Source organism: Podarcis raffonei, chromosome 10 (genome assembly GCF_027172205.1).
Source record: "Podarcis raffonei isolate rPodRaf1 chromosome 10, rPodRaf1.pri, whole genome shotgun sequence".
Lineage (NCBI taxonomy): Eukaryota > Metazoa > Chordata > Lepidosauria > Squamata > Lacertidae > Podarcis > Podarcis raffonei.
In genome coordinates, this window is record NC_070611.1 from 66,100,325 (window position 1) to 66,125,793 (window position 25,469).

The 25,469-nt window shown below is 44.8% G+C and overlaps 1 protein-coding gene across 19 annotated transcripts in view; it reads right to left on the reverse strand.

Moving 5' to 3' along the window:
* Positions 1-25,469, reverse strand: part of CELF2 (CUGBP Elav-like family member 2) — a 547,441-nt gene that overhangs the window by 335,742 nt on the left and 186,230 nt on the right. The window lies entirely within an intron of this gene.

Sequence of the window (25,469 nt, forward strand, 5' to 3'; positions counted from 1 at the left end):
GGCTAAAGTGTTTGGATCCTTGCTTCTTTATCCAAGGAGATCGATAGACAAATAGACAGATAGATAGATTATAGAAAGATGGATAGATAATAAAAACGCAAACATGGAAAAGCGATTAATCGCCCGATGGCTCTGATATTCTCAGGAACTGTCATAAACCTTTTAGAATAAAGCCCTTTCTGATATCTGAGAATATTTATTTTACAACATCCATAATGAATCCAGATGGGGTTATGGGGAGAAGGGGAAGAAATCATCTTATGGGTGGGGGGAAACTTGCACTATGAAACCAAAGCAGTCAGGACTATGTGGAAAAGAGAGAAAGAGAAAATAAAGACCCTCTCATATTTTATGTATTTATGGCTCTGTGTCCAATGGGCTAAAATGCTGATTGAGGAACTGATACCAATCCCCTAGGAATTTGAAGTATGAAGTAGTCCTACACCAGTCACTATTACAAATGAGGCACTTTTACAATAAGGCAGTAAATGTTTCAAGGCAGATGTCACCCTCATTCACATGAGTTCAGCAGAACTAACTTTATGCAATAAAAAGCACACTTCTCATTTTCATCAAACAACTGTACATTGATTCAGGGACCTCAGTGCTCTGTTCAAAAGACTTGAAACTGATCATGAGGCTATGCAAAAACTTCAGAAGGAGCAATTTCTTACTGCTGGGAAATATCCAGTTACGACATTCTGTTTGCACAACCGATCCACTTGTGCAAAAAGGACTTCTTTTCCTTCCCCTCCCCTCCGAAACCCATGTGCCCCCAAAATCTGCTCTGGGAGAGAGTGAGGGAGAATGGGGAGCTGGAGGGGGTGAGAAAAAGAAGGGGTTCTTGCTGAGATGCTGGATCTTATCCACTATTTCCTTCCTTTTTATTAGTTCAACATATAGCAGCACAGATCTTTAACATTTAAAAATAATAATAGCGCTATCCAGAACCGTAGGAATTCAAGCTAAATCAAAACACAATATCGGCATCACTGCATTACTCTGCCCCAGCAAACAGATCTATACATTATGTATTAGATTTTCCACAGAATATTTTCCAATTTCTATATTGTCATCTTAACATGGCTGAATAAAATTATCAGGGGGAGGGGGATGACTTGCCAAATGTTCTGGTTATTTCTATGCCGTTTGGCACCCGTTTGTTTTGATGTGACAGATCAGCATCAGGTGTGATATCATCGCGGATGCCTAAATAAAAAGTCACGAGGATCGCCACAGCCAATCCAATCGAATAGCAGTGAGGGCAAATGAGGCCGAGGACAGTGAGAGCAAAGGAGGAGGCAGAGCAGAAAGGAACACAGAAGAAGTGAGGGGAACAAAAGGGACCGAGCGGCTCCAAAAAATACAAGTGTCTGCATGAGTATTAGTTGCTGAAAGGAACAACTTTCTGCATGAATGAAAGCAGATACAAAACTAGGTCAGTCGTTTTAGCAGAGCCCGTAAAATATATTAGAATATATTTATATACCAACGTGCAAACACACACACACACACACATTAATTTTATTTTTCAAAACTTGTATGCCGCTTAACTGTAAATGAAACCTCTAAGCCAGGGGTAGGCAACCCAAGGCCCGTGGGCCACAAGTGGCCCACGAGGTCGTTTAACCGGCCCACGAGCTGCCCCTGAACTGAGCCGCCCACTTGGCAAGTCCCTGCGTGCTGCGCTAAACCAACGTGGTGCAGGGACTTGCTTCCACAGCACCGGAAATCGCATCTGCGCATGCGCAGAAAACGAAAATTGTATCTGCGCAGATGCAGACGCAGGAAATCGTGGGCGCTTATGCACCTGCGCAATCCAGCCCACAAAGGGATCTCTGCTGGAGTGAACCAGCCCAGGAGAGGTAAACCTTGCAGCCCCCTGCTCTAAGCGGTATAAAATATACATTAAAATTATTAATAAAATCAACGTTAAAAACAAGTTTATGAAAAAGCAGAATGAGTAAGATTGACATCTAGAGTTCTATACAGTAAGAGGAAAGAACATATTAAAAACACACATCTGCTTTACATGTCTGGGTGGGCTACCCAAGGAGATAAGTTTTTGGTGGGTGTTGAAAAAAATGCAGTGTAGGTGTCTGCCTAAAGTCAATGGGCAGAGAGTTCCACAGTTTAGGAGCTGGCACACCAAGAGATAAGTTCCTCACAAATGCCAAATGGATGTTATGTGACACTTGTAATACATATGTACACCATAGGTCAACTCAGAACTAATTAAATATATGTTGACCTCTTAGTGCAACTATACAGTCTTCAAAATATCAGCTTTAGCAATGGCTGAAGATGGAGCAACACAGATGTTGGAAGAGGCTTGTTCTCTGTTGCTCCAGAAGGCAGGGCTAGAAGCAATGTTTAGAAATGGCAAAGAAGCAGATTTCAGCTAAACACGGGGAGAAAATTCCTAACAGCAAGAGCTGTTGGGCAGAGAGAGGAACAGAGACTGCCTCCGGAGGTGGGTGGCTAGTCCTTCACTACAGGCTAGACAGCCATCTGCCAAGGATGCTCTAGTTGCAACAGTGAGGTCCCCCAATTCCCCCCCCCCCCGCCCATGAACCACTTGAACATTACTGATGGTACTGGCAGACCACATAATGATTTTCCTTCCTGCTACAGTAGTTGTGCTGTGAACAATGCTGCGTGATATTCAATTGCATGTTTATTGCTTCTCTAATTTCTCACGTTCCATTTTATTGCATTACAACTTGCATTTTAAATGACAGAAGCAATAAAAAAATACAGTTACAATCAATGTGAATATTTAATACAGGCATGCCACAGAGCCCCTGAAGGAAGCTCTTAGACCACTGGTGGTCCATGGTGGATCCCAGTTTGGGAAGCCTAGATCCAGGTCACCTCCCAAGATCCTTTCCAACTCCAGAATTCTTGGTTTGTTTCTATTCCTCTCTTTCACCCTCTTCTAAATATGTGCAGTGCAGTGGGAACTAAGCAGCGATAAGATCCATGCTGCTCCTATCAAAAGTTAAAATGTGAGCTACTTTGCCCTGTTTAGTTTATCCACGATGCACCAAAGAACCTGCGGCTCCACAGAATATTGTAGGAACGAAAGACAGGTTGCTCCAAGGAGCTTACAATATGAATTTTGTCAGTGTGAAAAACAGCAATGTGGGGAGGGGGTAAGGGAAGGAACTGCCAAGGGTATCTGCAGTGGCTGTGGAACCTGCTTGGGCACCTGGGGAGACGCGCCCAGGGGCGGGATGAACCGTCCATAGGGGTGGGGAGCACTATGGGGCCTCTGGAGTCTGCCTGCCTCCTCCCACTCAGCTGCCCTACATCTGGGGGGGAGGCAGTGGGTGGACCGTTTGGGCAGCGCGGAGCCTATGCGTGCTCAAACCACTGCGTCTCTACCAAGAGAGAGACATGGCTTGGACGTGCTGCAGGCCCCACGGTAAGTGCTGCCCGGACTTTTGTCATCCCCTTCAGCAGTGATACTGACCCACACCCACCGCACCCCCCTTCCTCCGCCCCTGGGTAGCAGTGTTAGAGGATCTGCCTTGCATGCAGAAGGTCCTAGGTTCATGTTAGGATATAGTTCCGTTCCACCTTAAAAGGGTCAGGCGTGACTGTTGTGTGTCACATGCCTGTTTACTTCCAGCACAGTCTGCTGGGAACTTCCGCTGTATGTTGCTTTTGCTATACTGCTGTTTTGCTGGACACGAAGGGAAGCAGACATATTTTCCTGAACTACGCTGAATAAAATGCTGTATATACTGCTTGTACATTTCTCTGTCCGCCTCTTCTGCTGTGAGAAGATTTACACACTATGCTGACAGAGCGTGCACAGGTCTCTAAACGTATCTGAGACTCGTGTTGCTAATTGATGCTGTTCCAAGGGAGACCAGCTGCTGGCTGTTGGCTGGAGCCAGCTGGGGGCCTGCCTGATGCCCCGGTCTCCCCGGCAGTATCCCAACAGTTCAATCCCGGGCATCTCCACATAGAGCTGACAAGAACCCCTGTCTGAAACCTGCAAGTCAGTGTAGACAATGCTGAGTTAACGGACCAATGTTTTGACTCGGCTGCCTAACCAAGCCTGCAATGTTCCAAGGGTTAGCCATTGCTGATATGGCAACCTAGACAGGCTAATTCATCCTAGTTGGCTATGAAAAATATTCCTACAAGGTGATACACACAGTACATGTTGCCCACTTCATTTCACTATTGAGAGATAACTGCTACAGATCTCTCTCATAACTCACAATCTTCCCACAGTAGTCAGGTGGAATCCAAATCTCTAGTGCAAGAGATGGAAACTATCCTTGTTAACAACTAGTACCCAAACATTGCTCATCATGTGCTGGTTCCCAAATCTGAAGTGAGTACAATTCCCATCATCCCTAGCTACCAAGACCATATTTCTGATTTTTTCCTACAGTCATATTTATGCATCATTTCCTGGGGAAAGGACCTTCTATACCCCAGCCTGAAATTGCTGTGGCAGTCATGTGCTCGTAGCAATGCTCGTTTGCTTGCCTTATGAATTGAGAAACACAAAATGTTTATCAGAAAGATCCATCAGATATACATACAATATACAACAGATTTCTATGTACATTCATATGCGGGTTCTGACCGGTGGGAATGGGCGAGCCTGCTAATTTTGGTTTCTCTCCATTTCTCATTTTTCCCATCTTAAAGTTCAGTTCGCCATGTCCCCAGTTTCTGATTTTCAGTCCTCATGAAAATCCAACAGCACATTAGTAAAATATGCATTTTTATGAACATTGCGCCTGGTATATGTCTTTTGGTACACATTAATTGGCTGGAAAACTGAATTGCAAAATTCAGAGAAATGTGGCATTTGAAGGATGCCCATGCTTCAGTTTGAGCATTGTTTTAGAAAGGTCTAATTAGGTAAGCATGTCTTTAAATGCAAACACAATCTAATTTCTTCCCCATCCTTAGCCCTACCTAAATATGAGGTCTGTGCAACTTCCCCCTGCTACTCAATCAGCATGTTATGTTTTGTGGGGAAATCCCTACACATACAAAACTAGCAGACTATGAAGACGTCTAAGCTCTTCTCCCCTAACGCTAGGTTAATTTCATATATGCTACAGATATTTATATGGAGGAACAGCCAATTGTGCATTGCCCCAGCTTACTCATTTCATGTTTCACATTATTTTAGAGAAGGTGAGGAATCTGTGACTATCTAACACAAGCATAGGCAAACACGGCCCTCAAGATGTTTTGGGACTACAACTCCCATCATCCCTAGCTAACAAGACCAGTGGTCAGGGATGATGGGAGTTGTAGTCCCAAAACATCTGGAGGACCAAGTTTGCCTATACCTGATCTAAAAGTTGTTGAAGTCCCACTCCCATCAGCTCCAGCCAGCATGACCAATGGTCAGGTGGTTGATGGGAGTTGTAGTCCAACAACATCAAAAGATTCTGCACCCATGATTTATAAGTCTGCTAGCAAGTCCTTTCCTTTGTCTTACATCTTTATGGCTAATATTCTTTCAACACAATCACTTGCCTATTTTCTTGGGAGCAAGCACCACCTGGTTCAGTGGGTCTTACTGCCATCGAAAGTTGAGTGTGGTTAGGACTGCTGTCCTAGGCCTATGCAGACTTACAAGGGAGTAAACCTCACTGAATCCAGTGGCTAATTTAGCACCACTCTATTTTGCCTTGATCAGACCACAGCTGGAAGTACTGTGTCCGGTTCTGGGCACCACATTTTTAGAAGGGAAATTGATAATCTGAAACATGTGCAGAGGAGGGCGATCAAGATGATCAAGGGTCTGGAAATGAAGACTTATGAGGAACGGGAGGGAGTTGGGTATGTTTAGCCTAGATAAGAGACTAAGAGGAGATATGATAGCCATCTTAAAACATCTATGGGGCTGTCACATGGAAGATGGCACAAACTTGTTTTAGTCTGCTCTGGAGGATAGGACCCAAACCAACGACTTCAAATGACAAGAAAGGAAATTCTGACAACACATCAGGAAGAACTTTTTGGCAGCAAGAAATGTTTGACAGTGGAACGGACTCCAACAAGAGATGGTAGACTCTCCTTCGTTGGAGGCATTTAAGCAGAGACTGGAAAGCCATCTGCCAAGGATGCTTTAGTTGAGATTTCTGCATTTCAGTGGTCCCTTCCAACTCTACAATTCTACTCTTCCAGGTAGAAGAAGAAGAAGAAGAGTTTGGATTTGATATCCCGCCTTTCACTCCCCTTCAGGAGTCTCAAAGCGGCTAACATTCTCCTTTCCCTTCCTCCCCCACAACAAACACTCTGTGAGGTGAGTGGGGCTGAGAGACTTCAGAGAAGTGTGACTGGCCCAAGGTCACCCAGCAGCTGCATGTGGAGGAGCGGAGATGCGAACCCGGTTCCCCAGATTACGTGACTACCGCTCTTAACAACTACACCACACTGGCTCTCCAGGTAAACATACATAGGGCTCTGTTGTTAGAATAACTTCTTCTTCTTACAGCAATAAGAATGAAGAATCCTAATTCATACACAGTGCCTCTTTCAAATGAAACATTCTTGGTGTGCTCACCCAAAACCTACAGTTCACTTTCTCTTGGCAAATAGACCTTTTGTTATGAAAACAAACAAACAATCAAGCTATCTTTCTGCATATTTTCAGCACGCCATGGTATATCTAGTTCCCAAAAAGTATTAAATTAACCCAGCATATGCAGTATGGGCATAATATGAAGTTTAAACCTAGTGAAGAAAAATCCAGCATATGCTACAAAGGGTCACTCGATTTTGTACCAGAACAAGGCAGCTACTATCCTTCCATGCCTAGAGGAGATGCCGCAATACAGCTGCATTAAACCCAGTGCATGCCCTCCAACATTTGTCAGATGTGATTAGGTCTACTTTTGTTCTATTTTATGTGAATAGAGTAGCAGTTCCTTTTAGTCAGAGGGGGAGAGGAGATTGCAGAATGAGCTGTTCCCTCGAGAATCTCGTTACTGGATTTCTATTTGCTTAGAATGTCCTTCCCTTTTGCTTACTGCAAAATGTCTGCAAAAGCGGCTTAGAAATCAAATAAACAATGCATTACACACTCAGCACATGCAGTCAAGAAGATCAATCAGCAGAAATTGCATAAAACAGCAGTAACCTCATTTTAAAAAAACAGCAAAATACTGCTGAGCTGAAACCATGGAAAGCAACTGCCCATGTCTGTAGGAGCTAGCTCATGCGGAGGCAAACCAAGGCTGGGGGCCAGATCTGGCCCAATCGCCTTCTAAATCCAGCCCGCAGACAGTCCAGGAATCAGCATGTTTTTACATGAGTAGAATGTGTGCTTTTATTTAAAATGCATCTCTGGGATATTTGTGGGGCATAGGAATTCGTTCACCCCTCCCCCAAAAAATATAGTCCGCCCCCCACAAGGTCTGAGGGACAGTGGACCAGCCCCCTGCTGAAAAAGTTTGCTGACCCCTGAGCTAGATAGACCACTGGCTTGATTCCTATGTCTTTAGAGCAGTAGAGGGCATGTTTTGTACACACAAGATCCCAAGCTCAATCTGTTCCAACTCCAGATTCCTGTTTGAAGACCAGGAGAACCTCTGGCAGTCAGTGCTGACCAGCTACATCTGCTGAAGTGCCATCTTCTTCACAACTATGGAAGGTGCCGTCCTGTCCTGTCCTCCTTTTGCATCTTGCCACCCTGTTTGAGATTTTACTTTCTTGGGCTCCATTATCACTGCAGATGGTGACAGCAGCCACGAAATTAAAAGACTCCTGCTTCATGGGAGAAAAGCAATGACAAACCCAGACAGCATCTGAAAAAGCAGAGACATCACCTTGCCAACAAAGGTCCGTATAGTTAAAGCTATGGTTTCCCCAGTAGTGATGTATGGAAGTGAGAGCTGGAACATAAAGAAGGCTGATCGCCGAAGAACCGATGCTTTTGAATTGCTGGAGGAGACTCTTGAGAGTCCCATGGACTGCAAGAAGATCAAACCTCTCCATTCTGAAGGAAATCAGCCCTGAGTGCTCACTGGAAGGACAGATCCTGAAGCTGAGGCTCCAATACTTTGGCCACCTCATGAGAAGAGAAGACTCCATGGAAAAGACACTGATGTTGGGGAAGACTGAGGGCACAAGGAGAAGGGGACGACAGAGGACGAGATGGTTGGACAGTGTTCTCGAAGCTACCAGCATGAGTTTCACCAAACTGTGGGAGGCAGTGGAAGACAGGAGTGCCTGGCGTGCTCTGGTTCAGGGGGTCACGAAGAGTTGGACATGACTAAATGACTAAACAACAACAACAACAACCCTGTTTGACCCTCCAACTGCACCCTGTTGCCACTCCACCCCACACCCTCAGTACAGATACTACAGCAAACCAAGTGGCACATATTAGATATACAGCAGCAGCTGGTATGGTTAGTGAGAAAATGTGCTGTAACTATATCTTGTAATCCAGAGAAGTGGGAAACTAGACCCAAACACCAAAGAGGCTTCTGATTCTCAAATTATGTGGCAAGCCGCTTTTGAAACCAAGCTGAGTTTCAGAAGCTGCTTTCTTTACGACACCCAAGTCTGCTGCTTAGAGACAAAGGGAGGAATTCAATACAGAACACATTTGAATGCCATTTTGCCTGATTTAAACATTTCAGCAAAGCTATTTCCCCCTAGTATAATGCATTTTTGTATGTTATTGTCATACAAAATATACATACTTTTTTCCAGTATGCACTGTTGTACACACCTTGGGACGGACAACTGCATTGCAAAATTTGGGGGAATGCACAGTACAATGGATTGCTATGTTTTGGTCCATGGATGCTTTTAAGAAGTGCAGATTAGGTAAAGGTAAATGTAAAGGGACTCCTGACCATTAGGTCCAGTCGTGACCGACTCTGGGGTTGCGGCGCTCATCTCGCTTTATTGGCCAAAGGAGCTGGCGTACAGCTTCCGGGTCATGTGGCCAGCATGATTAAGCCATTTCTGGCGAACCAGAGCAGCGCACAGAAATGCCGTTTACCTTACCTTACCTATTTATCTACTTGCACTTTGATGTGCTTTCAAACTGCCAGGTTGGCAGAAGCAGGGACCGAGCAATGGGAGCTCACCCCATCGCGGGGATTCGAACTGCCAACCTTCTGATTGGCAAGTCCTAGGCTCTGTGGTTTAACCCACAGCGCCACCCACATCCCAGCAGATTAGGTAGGTTCACCTTTAAATCTCCTTCCCCATCCCAAGGTTTAGCAAGCCATTATCCCAGCTTCACTGACACTTCTTGGTTTGTTTCTTCCACCTGTGTCCGAGGAGGAGCAACTGAACCCATGTTCTGCTTGTGCACAATAAACCATGGTTGGCGAGCAACTCAAAAAACACAAGAGCATCTCCTTGCTGGATCAGAATGAAGGTGCATCTTGTCTAGCAGCCCCATGTTCAATAGGACTTGCAATACAGCCTTGAAGTTACCAGCTCACGAACTGCGAAGCCTGCCTGCTCCTGTCCAGGAACAGATGTAGCTGGGGGTGAACCAGACAATGCTAGCAGAAGGCAATCCAAGTCACAGACGACATTTGAGCCTTTAGTAATCAATAGGTGCCCAGGAGCACTCCCAAGCCTACCGTGGTTTATTGTGCAAGGAAAGCACAAGGTGCCTGCTGCCTGATCCTGGTGTGTTTATTTTAATGACATGAAAAAATATGTGGGTGGGTGGGGGGAAACCCTAGTAAGTAGGCATAGTTTGAGGGCACATAAGGGTGGTCATGGAAGATTCCAGAAAAACCCTTTAACACTAATCTCTTGGCACTTGGTTTCTTTATCTCAGCACACCCACCGAAGTATCTTGGAACAAATTTTGCAGGAGCGCGAGGGGAAGGGAATGTAGCAGGAGGGGGAGGGGAAAGTCATTACAACTTTCTCCAGATGGACGCCGCCACCTGATTTGTGATCAGAGGCCTTCACGGTGGTTAATCCAGCCTAGAGTAGAGGAGGATTAACATTCAATTTTCCCCCCTCAAAAAAATCAAAAAAAAATCTTGTGACTGCAGAAAGGGCAGCTTTTAGCACTCAGCAGCTGAAGGAGACAAGAGCGCAATGGAGACGAAGGAATGAAGACATTTGTTTAAATAAGAAGCCTGCATCGTGTCATTTTAACCCTCTACAATCTTTCCATTCAATTCCATATTTTTCTTTCTTCCTTTCTCTTTCTCTTTCACTCTCTCTCTCTCTCTCCCTCCAGTAAATGGGGCGGGGGAAGGGAAAGATGATTCTGAGGCGTTTTGGTCCATTTTCCTCCCAAGGAAATAGGTCAGAAGCCTAGCTGCCTGGCCTTGTTTTCCAGAGGCCATTTCCGGGCCCAACAAAGGCCTTCTCAACTAGGGTAGGAATGAGCACGTGAACATGGCTGAAGGGGAAAACCTCCCTCCCTCCACAAACACGTAGCTGGAGAATCCCGTTGCAAATCAGCCGAAGACAATTGGTGCCTTTGCTTCTTCCCCATGTGATGCAGATGCTGGAAAGACGCTTTGCATTGTTTTGTTTCAAATGTACGGCATCTTGAAATATTTATTTTCTCTTTAATTACATCTGAAAATTACCGGGAGAAGCTGTAAGGGAAGCCCTCTTACTGGCTTAAGCCTTCTGAGCAGTTTGTTAAATTCTAGCCTCAAATCCCTTGAGGGAATAGTGGATTCAAAGGAGCTTTTAATCATACTACAAGGAGGGTGAAGTAGTATGTAAGTAGGTCATAGTGAAAGCATTACAAGTGCACAGGTTATTGCTTTTAAAAACACACACACAATTAACAGTGTGGTACGCTCCTCAGAACACGCCTGCTTGCGCCATTGCAAAAGAGGGAGTGGCAGACCTGGGAAAATATGGCAGGGCTCAGTCTGAAAGCAAAAGGAGAATGGCATTGCTCAGAAGAGCATGAAGATCCATTTATGGTGATGTTGCTCAGGCCTCTTGCAGCATCTGAAAGACCACCATCGCCCACACGAACCAGCCTACAAGGTGGGATCTTCCTCAGAGGCCCCTCCCAGGAATTTTCTTGTCTCTGGAAATGTCAACCACAGAGAAGACCCTTTTCTGTGTGTTTATCAGAGCTTTGAAAGTTAGTTTTTAAAACGAACCAGTTCAAAATACGGGCTCAGAGTGTCTAAAAGATGAACTAATTCCAGTTCATGTCTGTCGTTTCCCCCCCCCCCCAGAAGAAACTAATTCACTTCATGTTCTGTTCATCCAAGTGTTCCCTGGCAACTCCACCTGCCCCCCCCCCAGCATTCAGAATGTTACAAGCTGCTATCACCCAAAGGTCTCCAAGTGACTTATAACAAAGAAAAATATACAATATATAATAGCATAGGGGAGGGGGGGGAGGTTGCCTCTTGAGACAAATGGATGCCAACAATGCTAATCTGCATAACAAAATCAAGTGTGTCAGTATTTTCATTCTCTTCCGTTGCTGGATGTGTGTGTTTGTTACATCACATGTCTGTGTTTACATTCCATGCTCGGCAAGTGTGGGAAACGGAAGCCAGTCCTATCTCTTCTGTTGTGTTGTACTTTTGTACTTCTCTCTCTCTCTCTTGGAGAAGATGTGAGAGGACACCATGATTGCTTTGAGAGCCAGTGTGGTGTAGTGGTTAAGAGCGGTAGACTCGTAATCTGGTGAACCGGGTTCACTTCCCTGCTCCTCCACATGCAGCTGCTGGGTGACCTTGGGCCAGTCACACTTCTCGGGAGTCTCTCAGCCTCACTCACCTCACAGAGTGTTTGTTGTGGGGGAGGAAGGGAAAGGAGATTGAGACACCTTAGGGTAGTGATAAAGTGGGATATCAAATCCAAACTACTACTACTCCTCCTCCTCCTCCTCCTCTTCTTCTTCTTCTTCTTCTTCTTCTTCTTCTTCTTCTTCTTCTTCTTCTTCTTCATCCTGTATATATTGCTTAATAAATTACTTAAATGCCACACCTCATAGCCTCACCTTCCAGCTTTACTCTGCTGTTTTGAGTGTGCACATATTTTTGGATATGTGTCGCTTCTGTGCAATGGGATTGAAGAGTTATGACCGACCCATGCTGTGTTCCAGAGGAAGACGCCTGGAGAGATTTGTCTCGATCTGGGGGCTGTGTGGTGCCCCTGGCACTTCCGACGGTGCCCCTGGCACTTCCGACAGTGCCCTGTTTCTAAAACCTGTGGTTTGAAGTGCATAATCAGACATTCCTTAATTTAAACCTTGGACAGTTCATTGTCTACAATGAACTGGGGGGGAAGCATCTTGACTAAGCAATCTATTTATCTTCTCTTTTCGGATCAATCAATTATTTTGATTGGGTTGGCAAACATGTGCTTGCTGTGCCCCATCTGTATCTAAAAGCCTCTCCTGTTTCCAGATAAGCATAAGTTGTGGGGGGTTTTTTGGGGGTGGGAGTTATATTACCAGACAGCTCTCTGCTGCAGTTAGTTCTATGGGTAGGTGCAGGTCAAGTTAGGCCGAACTACAGTTCTCAATGAGCAATAAGATAGTGTGCAAAACACTATCAGGACATGTGCAACTGGGAAGGAACTCTTTGAATGACATGGTTTGGGGCTAGTTGACCTTTTGGGTCCCTTCCTGCAGTATAATTCTACAATTCTCAGAGAGCAGATACCCCTTTTTCCTGAATGCACACTAAGAAAGCTCCAATATACTAAGCCAATTCTGAATCGAGTCAAGTGTAGTTCAACAATCACTAAAGCCATTAAACCCTGAGCTGTCCACAGGGCAATTGTATATTCACCTGCCTTGCCTAACTCTCCCTACCCTGCTTACAGACAGGCACGGTAATACAGTTTAAGAACCCCCTGGCCTAGACAACCTGTTTCAGATGCTGATTGAAATTGCATATATACAAGAGGGTTTTATTTTATTTCCCCCCAGTTCTAGAGCTGGCTGTTATCTTAATTAATGATTGGCAGAAGTAAATGTTGCTCAAAATTAACACAGTGAAAAGGTGACTTGAATTAAAATTTGCTGTGGCATTCTGCTTCGCAGGGGGAGGAAAAGTTACGGCAACTCAGTTGCTATAGCTTTAACCCTTCTCTCTTTTTGCTTTTGCGCAGATGAAAAGATCATTTCATCGCAGTGTTCTGCAGCTTGCTGAGTAATAGCTCAGCCTTTCCCAAAACAATTAGGCAAGATTCTGAGGCAAAATGCAAGCTTCTTTAACAGCTGACTTCACACTATAAAGATAATTTCTGGAGGTACTTGGCTATTCAACCAGACATTGGGCTTATCCAACCTTGCTCTTGTCCCACTGCTTTCCCCTGGGGGAAAACACTCTTCAGTGCTCAATCGTCGCAAACAGCAAACAATACTTGAACTGAAACATGGCTCATTTTTGAAAGTTCCACTTCTCTGAATTTTGCAATGCAGTTCTCCAGCTAAGTAATGTGTGCAGAAATTGCACATAGTAGGGTGAAGTGTGCATAAAAATGCATTTATTAGTGGAAATAACATGTAAACAAGTATATTAGAAGTAACAGGCACTAAAAATCTGATGAATTTTCATGAGGACTTTTTTTCTTAAAAAAAAGTCACAAACTGATTTGGGAAACTGAATTTAAGATTGGAAAAAATGAGAAATTGAGACACACAAAAATTTAAAGATTTGCCCACCTGAATCTGAAGCCAATATCATATATAATTCACTGTTTGTTGACAATCAAACTACACAGGTAGCTGCAGAGCTCCACAGTACCCATGGCAGATGCCTCCTCAACTCCTGTCCCCAATGGCTTCTTCCCTACCTGAAATACAATTATTTATCATCTGGACCCAAGAGAAGAACACCTCTGAGAAGCTCCATAAGGGCTTCCAACAACTTCCATCCCACCATTAACCTGAGCTTCAACCAGTCTATGCAGTAGGTTCACTGTTAGGACACATCAATCAAAATGCAGTATATAAGCATTACCTGATACTAGAGATGCAATGGCAGGTGCACATGCCTAAATGCATTCGCAGAGTACACTGCAAAAAACTTAGTCTACAGTCTTTTATCCAACCTTGTTTGGTCTATTTCCATGGACTGAGGGATTCAGTTTTGTTGCAGTACCTTGGACAGGGATGCAACTTGAACTATTTACATCAAGTATTCAGAGAAAACCATAGAATGGAAGGATCATCTAGTCCAACTTCTTGCAATGCAGGAATATGCATCCTCGTACAGGGATCGAACCTGCAACCTTGGCATTATCAGCACCACACTCAAACCAACTAAACTATCCAGGCAGCTATTCTTAAAACCAAGGAAATTAAAAATTCTGTCCAGATGGACCAATGTGAGTCTCACCAATGATCTGCTGTCCATATCAGAGAATGACACTTATTGGGTACAGGCGTTGTGTGTTTGGTGCATTATTGCTTGCAGACAGCTTGCTAATCTAAAAAGGGTCCTCAACATCAGCAGTGGACCTCCTAACAAGCCAAAGAAGACCAGGTCCTACTGCAAACCCTGATTCCAGCTCTGGTCTCACATCTAGTCAGGCAACACAACTGCAGGACTTAATAGCACCAGACATACCATCAAGGTCTCATTCGTTTCTTCATCCTGCAATGTGATATCTGCAATCACCAGCCATTAGTGCTCCCTTGCTGCTTACGTAAGATAGCAGGTCAGTGACTAATTATAGGAGGGTAGATTTCAGTTGAACATTAGGAGAAGCATCTTAACGGTAAGAACAGTTTGATGGTTAGGGTGACCACTGGTTCATTGTTAAAAGGACAGAAAAAGGAAACGTATCACTACAAAAGCGAATGGAAGAAGGCGCAAGATTTACATATGTTGATTTTCTGCGTATAGCTGCAAATTTAGAAATAATTACTGCAACTGAAATAGCAAGTAATGGATAAGATCAGGTTACCTGGACGACAGTTACTAGTGAACACTGTGGTGGGGCACTGTGGGTCACCTGACCTCTGGTTGGTTGCCTTGCTTCAGCTTACTGAGAAGTAGAGAGTTACAGGTAGGTAACTGTGTTGGTCTGCCATAGTCAAAACAAAATAAAAAAATTCCTTCCAGTAGCACCTTAGAGACCAACTAAGTTTGCTATTGGTATGAGCTTTTGTGTGCATGCACACTTCTTCAGATACATGAAGATGCATGCACACGAAAGCTCATTACCAGTAGCAAACTTAGTTGGTCTCTAAGGTGCTAGTGGAAAGATTTTTTTTATTTTGTTTCGACTACGGCAGACCAACACGGCTACCTACCTGTAACTAGTGTTATAAACCAGAGTTGGATCTGATAAAAGCTATCCAGTGCAGTCAAGTATTAGTAAACCATATGGTTTTTTATTTTGAGAAGTAGAGAGGGAGAGGTGAGGCAGTGGCAAGGCTGTCACACTCTGAATGCACAGGTGAGGCAACCTAGCACACCTGCCAGTGCTTTTGCACCATGCCAACCTCCCCACTGCCTTGCCACTTACCCTCTACCTCCCAGTGAGCATCGGCAACATGACCTACTGGAGGTCAGGTGAGCAGCACTGCCTCATCACTGTTAGTGCCACCTTAATCTGTCATCCCAGTGCCACCTGTCGATGGTTTGTCCTGCTCTCTCTTATGGTGTGTGTGTGTGTGTTTAATGTTTTGATCACACCTGGATCAGATAGTGAAGGAATGTTCTCTCTACACCAGGAAACATGGCCACCCAGCTGACAATGGAACAACTGATGTAGATGAATGGTGGGATCTCTATTTCCAGAGGTCTTTAGGCAGGGGCATTCTAGCTGTGTTTTCCCTGCACTGAGCAGGGATTTGAACCAGGTGGCCTTCGAGCATAGCTATCACCGTTTCCCTTTTTTTAAAGGAAATTCCCTTATTCCGAATAGGATTCCTCTCAAGAAAAGGGAAAAGTTGACAGCTATGCCTTTGAGTGTTCCAACTCTATGGTTTGTTTGTTTACTCTGCATGCCACCTTTAGCGTGGTGGGACACGGGTGGCGCTGTGGGTAAAAGCCTCAGCGCCTAGGGCTTGCCGATCGAAAGGTCGGCGGTTCGAATCCCCGCGGCGGGGTGCACTCCCATTGCTCGGTCCCAGCGCCTGCCAACCTAGCAGTTCGAAAGCACCCCCGGGTGCAAGTAGATAAATAGGGACCGCTTACTAGCGGGAAGGTAAACGGCGTTTCCGTGTGCGGCTCTGGCTCGCCAGATGCAGCTTGTCACACTGGCCACGTGACCCGGAAGTGTCTCCGGACAGCGCTGGCCCCCGGCCTCTTGAGTGAGATGGGCGCACAACCCTAGAGTCTGTCAGGACTGGCCCGTATGGGCAGGGGTACCTTTACGTTTAGGAGAAAATATATCAAACAAACAAAGATTGTTATTGAGCGGAACAATCATAAAGACAGGATTTCCAAGTTCTAAAATGATCAGAAACTACATACATTTCCCAGTAGCTAACGGACTATTATCAGTACATTCCCACCAGATGTTTAAGCACATTTTGAGTACATTTAAAGAGCCTTCCCTCAAAGAATGCTGGGAAATGTAGTTTTACCCCTCACAGAGCTACAATCTCCAGCACCCTTAACAAACTACACTTCACTACACCACGAAACTACACCATTGTGCTTTAAATGCATGGCGCAGATGTGACTTATTATCGCAAACATATATAAACATTTATTTATTTCGACTTACACCGCAACTTTCAGTCAAAAGGGATCCCTGAGGCAGCCTCCGCTCCTGTTTTATGGAACACAAATTAAAAACCAAGCGGAAAAGAGCCAGTGCAACAACACGAACAACATCATCAACAAAACACTAAAATGGCAGCTAAAGACAGAAACTGGAAATAAACCGCACAATAATGAACTAGTTAAGAAGCCATAATGAACTCAGCACCCCCAAAGGCACTCTGAGGCAATCTAGGGAAGGCAACTGAATGCAACAAACAAACTGACCTGGCTACTATTTTAGCCTCTTGGCCAGCTGGTGCATTTGCTTGTATATCAAAGCTATATCACTGAGCTGATTATGGGTGGTTTTATTTTTATTTTTTAAAAAGGAAACACCAGAACAGTATTTTCACCTATGGGTAAAACCAGGACAGTTGGAGTGTATGGCATGCCTGTATGCACCAGCCCCAAGCACAGCTTTCTAGTGTGGAGATATTGAGGGCCAGTCAGTGTGAGGCATATAGCTGCCCAAGGCAGGGTGGCAAACAACATCTAACTCTCTGCCACACACCAAGGGGCAAAATGTGGAGTGAGTGGGTAGAAAGACATTTTTCTCCCTCCCTCCCAACACTGGACGTCATAGACATTCAGTGAAGATGAGTGCTGGAATATCCAGGAAAGACAAGTGACATTTATTATCATTATTATGACTATAGTTGTACCTCGCCCATCTGACTTGGTTGCCCGAGCCACTCTGGGCGGCTTTCAGCAGGTACAAAAACACAATGTGTTATTATTACTTGTTAATACCTTTTCTAAAAATCACAACCACTCTTTGATGAGATGCCTCTCCTGGTATGCGCCGTGGAGGAACTTAAGGTCCACAAATGACAACATTCTGGAGGTCCCAAGTCACAAGGTGGTTAGGTTGGTCTCAACTAGGGCCAGGGTCTTTTCAGTACTGGCCCCAACTTGGTGGAACGCTCTGTCACAAGAGACTAGGGCCCTGCGGGACTTGACATCTTTCCGCAGGGCCTGCAAGACAGAGCTGTTCCGCCTGGCCTTTGGTTTGGACTCAGTCTGACCCTTATGTTTTCCCTCCCCTCACGGTTTTGATCTATGGGCTACTTTTAAAATGAGGCTGCATTTTAAATTGCATTTTAACCTGTATTTTAAATTGGTCCCCCCCCCATTATGTTTTATTGTAATTTTACTGGTGTTAGCCACCCTGAGCTCTGGCTGGGGAGGGCGGGGTATGATTAAAAATTATTATTATTAATAATAAAAATAAAAATAAAAACTTCAGCCATTAAAAAACTTCCATATAGAGGGCTATCTTCAGATGTCTCCTAAGGGTTGTATAGTTAGTTATCTCCTTGACAACTGAAGGGACAGAGTTCCACAGGACTACCGAGAAGGCCCTCTGCCTGGCTCCCTGAAACCTCACTTCTCTCAGTGAGGGAACCGCTAGAAGGCCCTCGGAACTGGGCCTCAGTGTCCAGGCTGAATGATGGGAGTGAAGGCGCTCCTTCAGGTATACAGGGGCGGGGCCATTTAGGGCTTTCAAGGTCAGCACCAACACCTTGAATTGTGCTCTGAAACGTACTGGGAACCAATATAGGTCTTTCAGGACCAGTGTTATATGGACTCTGCCGTCTTCTTCACACAGCTATAGAATTTGAGGCGGTGAGGATGTCACCAATTCTGATGGCTTGCAAAGAGGATTCATGGAGGGTAAGGCTATCAATGACTTCTAACCATGATGTCAATGCTGTATTTCCACTGCTGGAGGCAGTCAAAGCTTTGCTTGAAGGCTTCCCATAGGCATTTGCCTGGCCACTGTGAGAACAGGATGCTGGAGCCCTGGGGCGTTTGGCCTGATCCTGCAAAGCTCCTCCTATATTCTTAAGAGTCCAAGGTCAGCTAAGTTATTCTGGGCCGTACCTGAGCCGTAAATAAATAAATAACCCCGGAGGTGCTCCTCTCCTTCTCTGACAGTTGCCCTCCTCAATTAAGAATAAACTAAGTAGCTAACGTGGGTGGTGCTGTGGGTTAAACCACAGAGCCTAGTACTTGCCGATCAGAAGGTCGGAGGTTCAAATCCCCACGACGGGGTGGGCTCCCATTTCTCGGTCCCTGCTCCTGCCAACTTAGCAGTTCAAAAGCACGTCAAAGTACAAGTAGATAAATAGGTACCGCTCCGGCGGGAAGGTAAACGGTGTTTCTATGCGCTGCTCTGGTTTGCCAGAAGCAGCTTAGTCATGCTGGCCACATGACCCGGAAGCTTTACGCTGGCTCCCTTGGCCAATAAAGCGAGATGAGCGCCGCAACCCCAGAGTCGGCCATGACTGGACCTAATGGTCAGGGGTCCCTTTACCTTTTAAGTAGCTAACAATTTGCTGCATTTTCATAACACCTCAAATCTGCTGCCAGAGACTGCCACTCACTCTGTCTAACAGTAGGACCGGCCCTGCAGAGTGATATTCATGCATGTGTGAATAAGCGAGCTCCTAAGAGGTTGGGGGTGGGGGTTCATTAAGCCAGCCTCCACACATCCAAAGCAGTGTTCTTTCCTCCCCGCTCCTTGTGCCCTATAGATGTGAATAGCACCCAAAGGTTCTGCCGCAGTTCACTAGCTGTGAGCCTTTCGTAATTCTTAAAACGGGTTATGTAACACCCTCATTAAAAAGTAAATGTGGGCTGGAAAGCTGAAGACAAGTTCTTTGGCTCGAGAGGGATAAAGAGCTGGTGCTTCACTCTCTGCTGGAGGAAGAAACACATTTTGGAGGTTCTGAAGGAAGGATACAAATCTTTTGACATTTGGAACAAAGAAAAAAAAAACCCTGTCATCATTCAGATAAGGAGGCAGTTGGAGAAAAAGAACGTAGCAAATGCAAAGATTGATTCATGCATTTTAAAATGTTGTGCTAATATGTGCCCAGATATGTTCTTGGGAATTTCATGGAGAATGACTAACATGACAATCAGATTTCCTGTTCAGAAATTTTATTGGTGAGCAGCACTTGAGAGTCCCATGGACTGCAAGAAGATCAAACCTCTCCATTCTGAAGGAAATCAGCCCTGAGTGCTCACTAGAAGGACAGATCCTGAAGCTGAGGCTCCAATACTTTGGCCACCTCATGAGAAGAGAAGACTCCCTGGAAAAGACCCTGATGTTGGGAAAGATTGAGGGCACAAGGAGAAGGGGACAAGAGAGGATGAGATGGTTGGACAGTGTTCTCGAAGCTACCAGCATGAGTTTGACCAAACTGCGGGAAGCAGTGGAAGACAGGAGTGCCTGGCTTGCTCTGGTCCATGGGGTCACAAAGAGTCGGACATGACTAAACGACTAAACAACAACAACAGCACTTGATGGTACCAGGGGAATACATGCATGCTGCACTCTATCTAAATGGCCAGAGTGAGGAGAAGAAGAAGAAGAAGAAGAAGAAGAAGAAGAAGAAGAAGAAGAAGATGATTCCCTGCCCATCTGGCTGGCAGTCACTCTGGGTGGCTTCCAACACCAAAATAAATCAATCCAATTCCTTCAGGTGAACCTAGGAAGCTTTCTTATACTGAATAAAACCATGGGTTCAGCTAGTTCAGTATTGCCTACAGTGATTGGCTGTGGCTCTCCAAAAGGTCTCTGGCTCAATGTCCGGGTAATTGTGGTATGAAATAAAAATAATAAACTTTACAAAACAACAACAACAACACCCCACACAAGTAGAGCTGATGATGAAACCCTGGACACCAATTGCCAAAGTCCCATCTAGTTTAGTCTCCTGCTTCCCACACAGTGGCCAGCTAGGGGCTTCAACAACAGAGCATCGGTTTCATAGGTACATGATCTCAGGATCAATCCATGGCTGGGAATGCTCCCTGCCTGAAGCCTGGAGAACTGGGTGCCGGTCAGTGAAGACAATGCTCAACTTGAGGAGCCTCTGGTTGGACTCAGTGGAGACCAGCCTGCTCTAGGCCAATGCTACTGTGCGAAATGAGGACGTGAAACTCATGTTAAACATGCCCACACTGGGGGCTGTCACAGATGGATTTGGTTACATTTTACAAGCACTTAGCACTTGTTAATTTTTCTCTTTATTTACTCTTTCCCTCTTAACGAGGCACATGTTCAGCGCCGGAAAACGACTGGCAGAGAAATAGCCTAGCAGAAGATGAAACTAATGCATGCGATCCGCTGCATTTGTGGAGTAGCGCCGTTTTCTTTCAGAACCATCTCAGAATTGTTTCAATATGTTAATAATAATAATAATAATAATAATAATAATAATAATAATTTATTTATATCCCGCCCTCCCCAGCCGAAGCCAGGCTCAGACCGGCTAACAACAGTAAAAGTAATACAGCATTCTAAAATCAATTCATCTTAAAATCAATTCAAAATCAAATTAATGGCAACTTTTGGACTAGAGTTCTATGAGGATTACCAAAGGAGGGGGTCAAGACTGTGCCCTGGCCAAAGGCCTGGTGGAACAGCTCTGTCTTGCAGGCCCTGCAGAAAGATGTCAAGTCCCGCAGGGCCCTAGTCTCTTGTGACAGAGTGTTCTACCAGATCGGGGTCACAGCCGAAAAAGCCCTGGCTCTGGTTGAGGCCAGCCTAACCTCCCTGTGGCCCAGGATCTCCAAGATGTTTTTGTTTGAAGACCGTAAGGTCCTCCGTGGGACATACCAGGAGAGGTGGTCCCGTAGGTACGAGGGTCCTAGGCCATATAGGGTTTTAAAAAGTTAAAACCAGCACCTTAAACCTGATCCTGTACTCCACCGGGAGCCAGTGCAGCTGGTATAGCACTGGGTGAATGTGATCCCACGGTGAGGACCCCGTAAGGAGTCTCGCCACGGCATTCTGCACCTGCTGGAGTTTCTGGGTCAGTCTCAAGGGCAGCTCCAGTTAAGTTAGGGATGTTCATACCTCTTGCCTTTTGATGCAACCAATGCGCAAAAGATGGGATATTTTGGCATCACATTGGCATGGTCCAATACCACATGGCGATTTCTCATGCTACTCCCTGGGAGACGGCAACACTGGCGTGAGAAGCTACTGTCACCTCCCCGTACCAGTGTGGCTTCCCAGTTCAAACGTGAGCAATGCAAAGGGAGACCTGACCTTGCAGAAAATGGCACTGAAGCACATAGATAATGTACTTAGCCCAGTCGTTTCCAAAAGTTGTACCCACAGGGAAGACCAAGCGTTGCAGATGGAGTCTGGGACATAGTCAAACTGAGAGAAGGAAGTTCACATTCTAAGGCAAACTGACCCAATTTGCTCCATCTGAAACCATAACTATTACAGTGGTACCTTGGTTTACGAACAGCTTAGTTTATGAGCAACTTGGGTTAAGAACGCTGCAATCCTGGAAGTAGGTGTTTTGGTTTGTGAACTCTGCCTTGGAATAAGAACATGTTTCACTTCCTGTTGAGTACGTTCCATTTGTAAATGGAGTCCTCCCGCTGCTATGGGAAAGCACGCCTTGGTTTAAGAACGCTTTGGTTTAAGAACGAACTTCCAGAAGGGATTAAGTTCTTAAACCAATGTACCACTGTAGTAAATTGATGTGGTAAATGAATGCATGCGTGAATGAATAAAGGTTACTATGGAGAGAGAGAGAGAGACAGCGCCTCCCTGGTGGTAGCACCTAGGTTATTGAAGAGCCTCCCTAGAGAAGCTCACCTAGCACCATCCTTGTGGTCTTTTCAGTGAAGACCTTTCACCCAGGCCCTTTCAACAACTTGCATTTTTAAATAGAACCAAGCTTCTCCATTTTATGATTCATGATGGATAGCTCAGTTGGTAAAGCATGAGATTCTTTATCTCCAGGTCATGAGTTCGAGCCCCACGTTGGGCAAAATATTCCTGCCTTACAGAAGGTTGAACTAGCTGATTCTTGTGGTCACTTCCAACGCTACAATTCTATGGTTCTATGCTTTATTCTGCTACAAAGAACAAATAGAGAAAAGGCTATAGCTCAGGGGGAGAGTACCTACTTTGCATGCAGAAGGTCACTGGTTCAATCCCTGGCATCTCCAGGTCGGGCTGGGAATGTTTTCAGTCTGAAACCTTGAACAGTTGCTCCTAGGCAGTACAGTGGTACCTTGGGTTAAGAACTTAATTCATTCTGGAGGTCCATTCTTAACCTCAAACTGTTCTTAACCTGAGGTACCACTTTAGCTAATGGGGCCTCCTGCTGCCGCTGCGCTGCCGCCGCACGATTTCTGTTCTCATCCTGAAGCAAAGTTCTTAACCCAAGGTACTATTTCTGGGTTAGCGGAGTCTGTAACCTGAAGCATCTGTAAACCAAGGTACCACTGTACTGATTTGGATGAATCAGTGATCTAACATGGCATGATGAAGCTTCCTGGTTTCTTATTCTACTGCCTCAATTCTTTTATTTTGTATTTTTAATATTTTATTTTATCTCTTTATTTGTGAGCCTCCCAGGGAACATATGTCATTGGGCGACCATACAAATATAAATTGTTGATAAAGTAGTAGCCAGCAGCATAAGCATGGTCCACAGGCCAGGTCTGCTGGGTCTCACAATCTCTTGGTCAGAACCGAGAGGGAGCCCCTAAAATACCAATCTGCAGTTACCCAATATCATATGTTCATCCCTCAAATACAGTTGGCATGATTTAGCCAAATTTCCACCAATTTCAGTCAGAAAGTTAAGCCAGAGATTGTGTCTCCTTCACCAAAATAAATTGGCACATGTGGCACAATGGAAAACAGGTGGGGCTTAGGTTCCCTAGTGCACCCACTAATTATTGGGATGTGTGCATGAATCATCAAACATTATTAGCCAATCAAACTTGGCCTCCCCCAATTCCCCGTGGCTGTTTTCTCCCTTCTTCCTGCTTCTCTTTAATTCCATCAGCTCCAAATTAATCATCATAAACATTTTCATTAACTATAATGGCCACAAGTTGTTTAGCATATTATACTGCAATAATGTAACCGAATGTATTGTACAATTTTAATTTTTTTTTATGGGAAGAGCATAAAAATGTACCATTAGATAAAAACCCCAACCATTAAAAGGTAATTTTCTGTGAAAGCATCGAGTGGTTGTGGTTAAAAATCATCATCACCAGCACAATGTCAAACAGGCGATGTAACAGCCTACTGGCATTATCAAAATTAGTAGAGATGTCTGCAACCCTACTGAGAATTTTGGCCAGTCTATGCAAGGCTCCTTTGGATTAGATGTTTCTCCTGAGCAAGAATCTCCAAAATATATCCAGAAAATGTATATAGCTTGTTTTCCAGACAATGTGCAAAATGGTTACAATGACTGAAACCAGTGCCTTTATTTATTTGACATATTTCTTAATCATCTACCATCATACAGCAAAAAACAACAACCCAACAGTCTGGAAGATATACAGTCACCACGGGCATTCTAGAAGCAACAGGAATGTCTCAGAGTGTAGGGGGGAAATTCTGGACATCAATTCACCCTCCTCCTGTTACTTTTGGAACCTTTAAGAACTGTCCCAGAATGAGAGAGAAATAGAGATTGGCATGTGTGAAATTTCTAAGAAATCTGGTTGCCATTTGCTGTTCTTGGCACTATTGAGGAACTGGTCACTGACTATATGGTTTACTAATACCTGACTGCACTGGATAGCTTTAATCAGATCCAACTCTGGTTTATAACACTAGTTACAGGTAGGTAGCCGTGTAGGTCTGCCGTACTCGAAACAAAATAAATAGATTCCTTCCAGTAGCACCTTAGAGACCAACTAAGTTTGTTATTGGTATGAGCTTTCATCTGCATGCATTCTTTGTGTATCTGAAGAAGTGTGCATGCACACGAAAGCTCAAACCAATAACAAACTCTAAGGTGCTACTGGAAGGACTTTTTTATTTGGTTTATAACAATTCCAGTCCCAGTTTGAGCACAGCATGGAGGCTTCTTAGAATACCAAGAAACAATGCCATGTGTACAAAATAAACTTAGAAATGTGTATTTTGTGTGTAAAATACATTCAAAAATAATGGTTAAATAAGGGTTTTTTGCATTTAAAAAAATCATATACAGTCGTGGCTTGGATCCCGAGCACCTTGCAAGTTGAACATTTTGGCTCCCGAACTCCGCAAACCCAGAAGTGAGTGTTCTGGTTTGCGAACGTTCTTTGGAACCCGAATGTCCGACACGACTTCCACGGCTTCTGATTGGCTGCAGGAACTTCCTGCAGCCAATCGGAAGCCGTGCCTTGGTTTCCAAATGTTTTGGAAGTCAAAAGCACTTCCAGAACGGATTCCGTTCGACTTCTGAGGTACCACTGTAATGCAGAAATGGGATAGGACAGACTTATGAATGAACGTACGCAGAATCACGAAACTGTAGAGTTGGCAGGGGCCACGAGGGTCATCTACTCCCACCCCCTGCAAGGCAGGAATATTTTTGCCCAACGTTGGGCTTGAACCCACGTTATTCTCTCTCGTGGTCTGGAGCTTAACTGCTTGGTCCTATTCCTCTTCAGTTTGCTTCCCTTCCTTTCTATTGCCATTGCCTTGTTTAGTCCGTTCTTACAAAAATGCTTGCTAGTGATAAACCTGATCTGCTTTCCTCCTCAGAGTGTCATCGACAATTGCCCATCGCCTTGATCCTGCCTTTCAGGTCAGCACGCACGTTGCTCATTCATTGCGTGAGGGAAGCTCTCCCTGCCACCCCCCTCCGAGATGGCAATTTATGAGCCTCACAAGAAGGGTTGCCATCGCATACCCAGATAAGTCTCGGCAATTAGGCGGAAGGGGTTGGCACTTTCAGAAAGTGCTCACAGCTCAGTAGTAGCCACATGCCTTGCATGCAT